General features: G+C 40.8%; 1 long non-coding RNA gene across 1 annotated transcript; it reads right to left on the bottom strand.

The window, feature by feature from the left end:
• Positions 1-7,779: 7,779 nt before the first annotated feature.
• Positions 7,780-8,407, bottom strand: LOC133467385 (uncharacterized). Its single transcript, XR_009785209.1, has 2 exons — positions 8,188-8,407; positions 7,780-8,078 (listed from the first exon to the last, which is right to left on the bottom strand). It is a non-coding gene; the product is annotated as an uncharacterized LOC133467385 (long non-coding RNA).
• Positions 8,408-10,521: the final 2,114 nt, after the last annotated feature.

Raw genomic sequence — 10,521 nt, 5'->3', positions numbered from 1 at the left:
CTAACACACTGTAGTGTAAATCGGTTATCAAATAATGTGTAGTTAATTAAATATTGAGAGTAGAATGCCCGCACTCTACTTCCAGTCTCACAAGTGGAAGTATACCTTTCGATATACAGTAATGGTTTAAATGTACCGATGGCAGTTTTAATGTGTGTATATATGAAGGGTGCCACTCGATTTTTCACAGAAAAAAAGAGAGAATCTTACCAGGGATCTGTTACTTGGTGAAAAGTGGCGTAATAATGTTTCATCCACACAAAAACATTAATTAAGTTATTTTATATACAGGTAATAAGTATTTATTAACAAGACGACAGACTAACATAGAGAATAAATGAGGGATTATGACAAAGGGTCAATATATCGATAATGAAGACAAGGCATGAGTAATGAAGCGTCAAGAAAAACGGAAAGATACGGCATTTGGAAGTAAAGACAGCTCAGATTGCAAAAGGGGGTAAATTTCCCGCTAACGTTAAATTGATCAGAATCAAAATCAGAATCATCTTTAGTTGCCAAGTATGTCCAAAAAACAGACAAGGAATTTGTCTCCGGTAGTTGGAGCCGCTCTAGTACGACAACAGACAGTCAATTGACAGAGAACACTTTTGAGACATAAAGACATTGAGAAAAATAGTCACTGAGCAATAAAGGGTTGCTAGTTATCTGGTAATGCCGGTACAAATTATTATTATTTTTTTGACAATTGTGCAAAAAGATGCAGAGTCCTCTAGCACTTAGAGCAGTTCGAATGACTAATCTCGCAATAGTCCGGTGCAATGACCATTGTGCAAAGGGCGCCGAGACTTCAAGAAATGTATGCAGTTTAAAGTGACGAGTAGTGCAATAATCTGGGACGATGTTGATTGTGCAAATGTTGCAGATACTCCTCAGTCAGTGTGCAAATGGGGGAGATGCTACTCTGGCATTTGTGGCCAGTATTGGTCAACAACAGATATGCAAATAGTGCAGAGTGGCAAGACTACTACACTGAGCGCACGAGTAGTATATAATTGCCCCGACAGAAATGTGACAACAAACTCATGTTGAAATGGAATTGTAGGTTAGCTGTTTAAGAAGTTCATTGCAAGAGGGAAGAAGCTGTTGGAATGTCTGCTAGTTCTAGTTTGCATTGATCAGTAGCGCCTACCTGAGGGAGGGAGCCGGAAGAGCCGGTGACCGGAATCTGGAGGGTCCGAGAGGATTTTGCACGCTCTTGTCTTAGTTCTGGCAGCGTGCAAGTCCTCAAGGGTTGGTAAGGGGGTACCGACAATCCTTTCAGCAGTTTTGATTGTCCGTTGCAGTCGGAGTTTGTCCTTTTTTGTAGCAGCACCAAACCAGACTGTGATGGAAGAACACAGGACTGATTCGATGACCGCTGTGTAGAACTGCCTCAGCAGCTCCCGTGGCAGGCCGTGCTTTCTCAGAAGCCGCAGGAAGTACATCCTCCATCCTCTCAGGCCTTTTTGAGGACGGAGTTGATGTTGGTAGACCACTTCAGGTCCTGAGAGACTGTAATTCCCAGGAACTTGAAGGTCTCGACGGTTGACACAAGGCAGCTGGACAGCGTTAGGGGCAGCTGTGGCGAAGGATGCCTCCTGACGTCCATGATCATCTCTACAGTCTTGATCACTCTCCATTCACTAACGCATCACCCTATCCGTTTTCTCTTCCCACTTATGTCATTACCGCATTTCAGAATGCAAATAGTAGAGTCCCATTCAGCTAATCAAACGGCAAAGGAGTGCCAAGAACGATATGAGGGGTAGGACACAAATGCAAGACTTAAGGCAAAAGTTTTTTTTTTTTTCTTCACTTTTTTAACAATTCAAACATGGAAAATTGCTTCAGAAAGGATGACAAATGCTGAATCAATAAACTACAAAGGTATTCCTGGAACACTTAGGGTTTCATGGGACCACCAGTGGTCCTTGGGTCAAAGTTTGATAAACATGTCTCTGTTGAGTAACATTCTAGTTGCAAACGTCACATACCACCAGCGTGACTTTGAAGAATCTTTGCAACTACAATAAGAGTACATTTGATCTGAGGTCATAAACAGGATAGAACTTTCCTATCAAAAGTGCTTTCTTGCTCGGAGACAAGCCGACAAATCGAAGGAGACATGAAAGTGTTGCCGCATTTAAATCAGAGTCATTAACAGGAGCCACCTCGGGGATTTAGGCGTTCCGTCACAACAGCCCAATTGAACTTAAATCAACACACACAGTGTGACTGTTCAGTGTTCAGTACACGACTCAGGTTAGTTGGTTTGCAGCCATCTTCAGCTGCTTGTTTGCTTGAAAAGCTCTTCAATTCCTTTTGCTATTTGGATAGTTGCGCCCTTTGAGACTGACACAAAGCAACGTGGAATCCAAAGAAGGCCGTCTGATTTGTTTAGAATATTGCTGGCCTTTGTCTTCAACAACATCACACCTTTTACAAGAGACAAAGTGAGCCTGTTTAAAAATGTCCTAGGCTCCCTTTGTCTGAGAAAGGGGAATCAATAATTGGCCTTTTGACACCGCACTTGGCAAAGCGTCCGATGCCCTCGACTTTCCCGTTTATTGTGTGAGTGCTAAGGGGAGGTCAGCGCGTTTTGACGTGACACTGAGCATAAATCACGCCTCCTGGTGGCCAAAGCTGGCACACCAGAAGGAGCAGCACAACTAATTGAATTGAAGCATTAAATCATGATGTACAAACTGTTTAATTTCTTTACATTTTATGTTTTTATGTTATTACTTGTGACTTGTGTGTTTTTCTAAAGTACAATAGTATAGAGTGTAATTTTTTCGCATAAAAATATTTTTTTTCTTTGTTTTTAGAGGTGTAATGAATTCCAAAAGTCAAGCCGTCTCCATCATAAAACCTTTACAGGCAAGTTGCATTATAGCATCATTAACAAGCATTGAATTCTGAGAATAAGTTAAGCATGACGTTGCTAACATTAGCAGTGGCACTGAAATACACCATCTATTAGCTAACCATGTGCTAGCCATTTTTCTTGAAAATCCATCTATCCATTTTCTGAGCCGCTTCTCCTCACTAGGATTGCGGGCATGCTGGAGCCTATCCCAGCTATCATCGGGCAGGAGGCCGGGTACACCCTGAACTGGTTGCTAGCCAATCGCAGGGCACATACAAACGAACAACCATTCACACTCACATTCACAGTCTCCAGTTCATGCATGTTTTCGGGATGTGGGAGGAAACCGCAGTGCCCGGAGAAAACCCACGCAGGCACGGTGAGAACATGCAAACTCCACACAGGCGGGACCCTGTCCTCAGAACTGTGAGGCTGATGCTCTAACCAGTCGTGCACCGTGCCACTTTTTCTTGAAAATGTTAATTAAATTCCAAATTGTGCCATCATGGGGATATTGAAACGTTGAGGTTACAATGTAATAGTGTTAGATAAATTTTGCTTAGCTTGCATTAGTATTATGGACGATTTTAGATGTCTCGCCTTCGAAAAGATGACTCAGCATCATCCGATGGAAGGGCGCCTGGACCAAGGACGTGATCGGATGTGGTCGGGTCGGGACAAGTGTTGGTCCAATATTTTGTGTTGTGTCTTATTGCTTAGAATACTATGTCTGGGAAAAACCCTCTTATTATCAAATATTATGATTCGTGTCTTATTGTTTAGAATACTATGTCTGGGAAAAACCCTCTTATTATCAAATATTTTGTGTAGTGTCTTATTGCTTAGAACATTATGATTTGTAAATCCCTCCTATTTCAAATAAATGCAGGAGCGAGGGGGGGGATTGTTTAGAGCGTGTTGAGAGACTGTGATCTGAACAATCTCCCATACGCCCTCCTCATGAGAAAAAGAAACCAGCGTCTTCATTCCTTTTGTGTCTATTATAATGTTGAGTAAGATAAATCTAACATTAAATTGGTCCTTCGAGCCGGATGTCAACACACCCGAGGATTCCAGTTGTGGAGCCGACTTCCAGTTAAGAGACCGTGGCCACGGCAAGTAAGACCCTTTACGGGACTGGTCTTCGTTCTCCTCAACTGGGATCTGAAGGTTGACGACAATCCACAGGATTGAAGACGAGTGGTGAGTTAAATTTAAAAAAAAATTTTAGGAAAAAAGGATTAAAGAGTGAGTGAATTGCGCGATCAAGAAGTCTGCGGCAGAACAAACCTTGTGTAATACTAGTCACTGGCAAGTGGTCAGATGGACGACGGAGTCCGATAAAATCCGTGGGGACGGCGGGGTCCTGTACGTACTTAAATTCCGTATTTCTGTGTTTCCGTGTTTCCGTGTTTTCGTGTGTTTATGAAAACGTTATTAATATCGTGTGTATGTGTAAAAGTATGAATGTATAAGACTGGATTGTAAGTGACAACTGGGTTTGGAAGCAAAGGCAAGAATTCTCCGCCCCAATTGGGGTAGAAGCTTGAGAATTGCCAAAACTCAGACATTTATTGTCACCCTGTCATTTTTGAATAAAGTCAGTATTTAGGTCACTCTAGGTGCAAATGAACTGACTTCCAAATTCACAAAAATGGGAATAAATAACAGTAAACCGGATCAAAAAATAGACCTAACGTGTAAAGATTGGAAATATGTTCAACTACAAAACCATTCCAAAATAGAACATTTAAACACGTGGATAACCAAATACGGTTTCGCTGGCCAGCTAAATTCGCAAAAAATAGTTCAACTTCAAAACGAAATAAAGTGTCGACACAAAAATGATATATCACAAATACAAAAAGACGACTTACTCTTCTGGTTAAACATGGCGTCTAAAAGAGAAAAAGGAAGGGAAAATAAGAAACACTTAACAAATTAACAAAAAGAGCAGGAAGGTAGACATAAAAATATGTTGTTTCAAAGACAGGAAGATGACGAGACAGGACCAATAATAAGAATTAGCGAGAAAAAGATAATTGAAGAAAGTTGTAAAAAAAATAAGGAAACAAAAGCATCAGCACCCTTGCACCCGGTTTTGCCACCTCATGAAAATCCTCCAACTCAAGAGGCACAAACACAACGAATTTTACGATCGGGAGGGGTACAAATGAATTGATTGACCGTGGACTCCTGACAGCCGCCACATTGATTTCTTGGCTGATAAATCAGTAAAAAATAAAACTATCCAACCGACCCAAACGTTTTGTTTTTTTACAGTATTAAAAGGTGCAAAGATTCACTGATTTCAAGTTATTGCTCGATTTTTCATATTGAAGGCTTATAATAGCTACTGTGCATCTGATGGTTTTGTCAATATATCTTTTTAAGTGTTGACGGGAAGTGTGATGGAACAATTCTGTCGCACTCCCAAAAAGTAGGCCATCTATTTTTGCCTGGCCTTAGTTGTAGACATTTGGTTGGCAGCATATTGTGTTTCTTTCATTGCTAATGCAGATAAACAATAATAATCAACTCAACTCAGGGGGAAAAAATGCTATTAATGCTTTTCACTGACCTTGTGACACATAATTATTCTTCTGTGTGGGCCCCATAAAAGCTATTAAGTTATTATACTGGATCATGTTCATATTGGCTGCCATAGGCGTTAATTGCTGGAGATATATTTCAAACACATGCACTGCATGATTGTATGAGATATTAGGATTGTACCGTTTTGGAAGCATTGGTGAACTAACAACATTCAAAGTAAAGCCAGTGATGTGCGATCATGTAACAGTAATGTTTCTTATTATGGCCACTATTTGTTTAACATGTTTAAAACGTTTTCTCTACAAAATGTCAGCTTGGCAAGGATGAAAGTGTTTACGTACACTGGATGGTGTTAAATTTGTTTCCCAAAGTAACTCGTGATCTGTGGAGGGATTATAGAGGACAAACAAACTTTGGAATTTACAACTTAATCAATTAGTTAATCAATCGTGGATTTGGCTAAGCAGCCAGCTTAATTCTTCGTGTCATGTTTTGGACAGCTATATGCTTCCAATTTTGCGGAAACTTTGAAAAAGAAGAAGAAAAAAGAACATCACATTGAATGCGTCAGTACGAACAAGACATGGCCAGAAACAACAATAATGGAGGAAAATGTATGGATTTCGGTTGTGGAAGACAACTTTTATTGTTTTCTTTTATCATCGAAGCCTGTCTGCATTTGTAATAAAGAGATTCGACAGAAATATCCCAGGCAGTACAATGAAGACAGAGTAAGTCAGTCCCTATTATTGCAGCGTCTGTGCATGCTTTGTTCGGTGCATGTAATTAACATCAGGCTCCATGTTGGGCAGCTAAGAGGGCCTCACAAAGAGGTTTTGTTCATTCATGGCAATTATTATTGTTTTACTTAACACAGCAATATTTGTATGATTGTTTTCTGAAAGAGAAATGGAAAATAATATGTTTAGTGAGCTTTTTAAAAAAGACAAGGGGCCGAGCTAAATCTTTTGCCATGTAAATTGAATAATTTCTGTGCCGTCATTTCCACTTCGTCATTTTTGGTGCGCCACCAAGTGAGTCAGAGCGGGAAATGAATCGGGCATTCACTAAATATAAAACAAAAAATCAAATATGAAAGTTATAAGATGTTAGAGGAGCTGATGGGCTTAATCTGCATTGTGTCAGCTCCTCTAGTAGTGGCTTGAGTGAAAAGGACTTTTTAAAATATTGTTTTACAAGAAATAGATACTCCGGGTTTAATGATGGAGTGTTGAGTGTTTGAATGAGCGGCGCACAGGTTGTCACGCAAAAGAATCTAAGAAGACATCTCGTGCAAGGGAAAATAAAAGGCAGTCTTTGAAACGATGGTTGTTGAGTCACTGTTGAGATTTAAAGCGACAAGCATCTGCTCAGGTCAAACTGGTTAGTTAGCAGTTAGCCTGTGAAGCTAAGGACGCAATCTACATCTTCACTCAGTGCTCGTAAATCAAAGTCCTTTCTTCACAAAATATCTGGTGTTGAGAGTCTTATCAAGCTAAAAAATAGTTTCTTAAAATCCAAATGTTCAAAGTTATACGGTGCCCACTCACTTTTTTCCCCACAAGCTCCATCTTGAACATTTCTACAATGGTGTAGTATTAATGTGAAAGTAAAGCAGCGCTCCTCACAGAATTTGGCCAATTATGTTCAAGCAGTCCTCTTGATTACACAAAAGGAAACGAGCAGGAAATACAGAAATACACATTCGGTTCTGACAAAACGACCCCTGGCGCCTATAATGTGCAATATTTGCTGGCCGCCACTGGGTGACAAATTGGACGTAACGTGTTACTGTGTGAGCGCTCTTTGCTTTAATCCATCCAGTTAAATCGCTTCATTTGAAACGGGAATTAGCTGAGAGGTTAAACACATCTGCACAAAATTTATCTATTCAACAATTAGATGCGTAGCCTAAAGAGATGGGGAGCAGATGTCTCGCTTTTGAAATGCCTTTTTTTTTTATATACGAGTTAAGTATTCTAACGAGAAACAACCCCGGTATCTCGTTGGAATGCTTGGGCGGCCGATGTGCCGTCATTCTCATGGTTCTGACTCCATTTGGTGTCATTAGAGAGGAAGTCCCTCATCGTTCTGCCCCGGCAAATCCACTCTCTTCAACTATTTTTAGAGACTAATGCACCATGCCACATTGAGAATGGCCTGCTCTCATCCAAGTCCCTATAAATAGCCTCCTACTTAATGTATCCAAGATGTCACAGATTTCTTTGAGATAGATAGCGCTTCTGAACATCCCAGTGACGGCAAAAACAGAAAGTGATACCGACTTTCATCACACACTAAGGCTCTGCACAACCGTGGCCACGAAGGAGGTCTTAAAGAGCAAGTAAATGTGAAAGTGGAGGAAAAATTGCTTTATAAGAAAAAGTTAAAAATACACCAAAAGAGAAGTGGAACCAATCCAGTTAGGGCAGAAGTCTCATGAGAGACAAGGGTGTCACATGTGGGTAGTAGCTGGACCCAAGAGCAGGCGGAGGCAGATGTAAAATGATGAACAGGTTATTGAGGAAAGGTTATGGAGGTGGTCCTGGATGTCTTGGCAGGCGGCGGCGTGGACAGGTGGCAGGCAGTGGACAGAACAGGCGGCTGGCTTGGTGGCAGCAATGACGTGGGTCAGGAACACAGGGGAGCACTGGGAACGAGGAGATACAAGAGTTAACAAGGGAAGCGACCAACTGTATAGCTTACTTGACATAAGGTGTGCCGTGGTGCCGTGGTACTGCTAGGAGAGGCTGTAATACTTAGGCGAGGATTATATACACCGGTGGTGATGAGGCTGATTGAAGACAGGTGCTGAAAACAGAGAGGAGAGGGGGGAGAGAGAGGACACAAAGCGCCCTACCGGCTCCAATAATGGAACTGCAGGGCAGTATATGACAAAGGTGACAGGTGACTGGAAGCCTGTCTCAGCTGTCTTTGCGTGAGTGGCAGGGTCCATCCGGGACTGGTTGCCGAAGTACCTTGAGAAAAAAACACAAGCAAGCATTAGGAGAACATGTACATGGCAAGATTTGAACCTCGTAACTTCTGACTGTGAGGCAGAATGTATACGACTACACTATTAATGCATTTTGAACCAAGGACATCCTTACCAATAAAGGCAAACCTGACAAAGAGCTATTTCATCTAGCCTCATTAGGGTCACAAAAGAGCGGCAACCAATCCCAGCTGACTTTGTGCGAAGAGGAGAACTTTCAAACTCCACACTGGAAAGCCATCGCCGAGCTTTGAAACCCTGAACCCCAGAAATGTGAGGCAGTTAATCACCAGTTTATTAACCTCTCAAAAAGATGGAGTTCAGATGTAAACCACTATGAAGTGCAATTAAACCTTGTTTGTAAAGGGCAAATTTTTGACAAAGCTTTAGTTTTGAATCTCATTCGACTGTCCACTAAGTCTAAATGCCAACCAATATAAACAAATAAGAGAAGTCTTAAGGTGTAAAAAGGTTGGATCTATTGAAAGTGGATAATGTTGCATTCATTGCCACATCTATTATTGAATTGAGACCTTTCTGCTCGGATGCACCTTATTTTTCACTACATCATTTCAAACATTCCTCCATGTACTCGCCTGAATACTAATGAACAAAAACACAGCGTAAATTATTTCTGCGAAAACGTATCTGTGATGCACTTCATTGTATTTCCGCTGTGAAAGTAGGCCATGTATTGGCTGCGTTGCGCAAAAAAACCCCCAAAAAACCAAAAAGGAAGTGAAAAAGACGAACAGTGGCATGTATGACATTTGGCAGCGGGTGACAAATAAATTATTGCTTCGTGAGCGCCAGCAAACTTGCTCGGGAGAGTGAGCTGTCACAGAGCCCTGCGCCCCAGACAGCGTCACACTATAAATATCAATAAAAGAGCGAAGGCGAGATGTCCTGGGGGAGAGCGCAGTCAGCTACATGAATTAGAAACATCACCAATACATTTTCAGGAGGTGGCGAAAAAGGAGCACTGTTCAGTCTTGCAGCAAAATAAATGTTTACCTTGAGGGGGATAAGTTCCAATGATGGACCGTGGACTCCTGACAGCCGCCACAATGACAACTGGATAATTATATTACTATTTATTAAGACATATTTTTTTGTGCTACATACAATGCTGTTGACTAGTCTTGCTGCTGTTCATATTAACATCTATATACTGTATGTTATTTATTCTTAATGATCTATATACAGGTAGTTATCTATATAAAAGCAGTAAACTAGTTAGCTATACATGTATAGTTTGTCATGATACATGAAGTACAATGCTGCTGACTATTCTTCTCTCACATTATTCATGTATATTTTGCCATTCACAGCTGCATTAATGGCACACAAAGCACTGTATAGTATTCAGTTAATATATTTATTCATGTACAGCTGTCACACTGTACTGCTGATAATATTTCTAGTGTTTATTTCATTATCAACTGCTGAGTGTACTGTAAGTCTAGGTCATACTGTACAGTGATGCATTGCTGCTCGACTATTTCCACTGCTGTTCGGATCCACTTCTGTATATATAGTATCTATTTACTCATATACAGTTGACCATTCACCTGCATATATAGTATCCATTATTAGGTACAGTTGCCACATACACTACCGCTGTCCTGTCTGCTCACTCTCATTGCCCGGTGGTCTAAATATATATTTTGGAATCTTTGATATTATTATTCTTGTGTTTTCCCCCAATCCAGGACTAATACCATCTGATTCTATTTAATTCTATCAGTCGCAATATTAGCGCAATACTGAAGAAAGACTGATAGGTTTTATAAAGTTGACTGATGACTATTTTCTTGGATGTTGCCAAGGCTTAACAAAGAGTTAGTGAGTTCTTTCAGGGTTCAAAATGGCAAAGGAGTGTTTTTTTATTTTTTATTAGCAGGACTCTTAAAACAAAATACAACCATGCTGAGGAGTTTGAACTCTGGGGCCATATCAATTAGCTTTGTTATTTCCCTGGAGGACAAATGTGAAGAGGTTATTCGAACCACAGCTGGCGAGGCAGATGTCGAGTGTGGGGGCTTGTCAATGGGGGCCTCACACGGTTTCACTCTTACGACATATGGAGATTTATGAT

The sequence above is a fragment of the Phyllopteryx taeniolatus genome, chromosome 17, assembly GCF_024500385.1.
Source record: "Phyllopteryx taeniolatus isolate TA_2022b chromosome 17, UOR_Ptae_1.2, whole genome shotgun sequence".
Lineage (NCBI taxonomy): Eukaryota > Metazoa > Chordata > Actinopteri > Syngnathiformes > Syngnathidae > Phyllopteryx > Phyllopteryx taeniolatus.
Note: the sequence above shows the minus strand (reverse complement) of the source record. Positions and strands in the feature narration are given on the sequence as shown.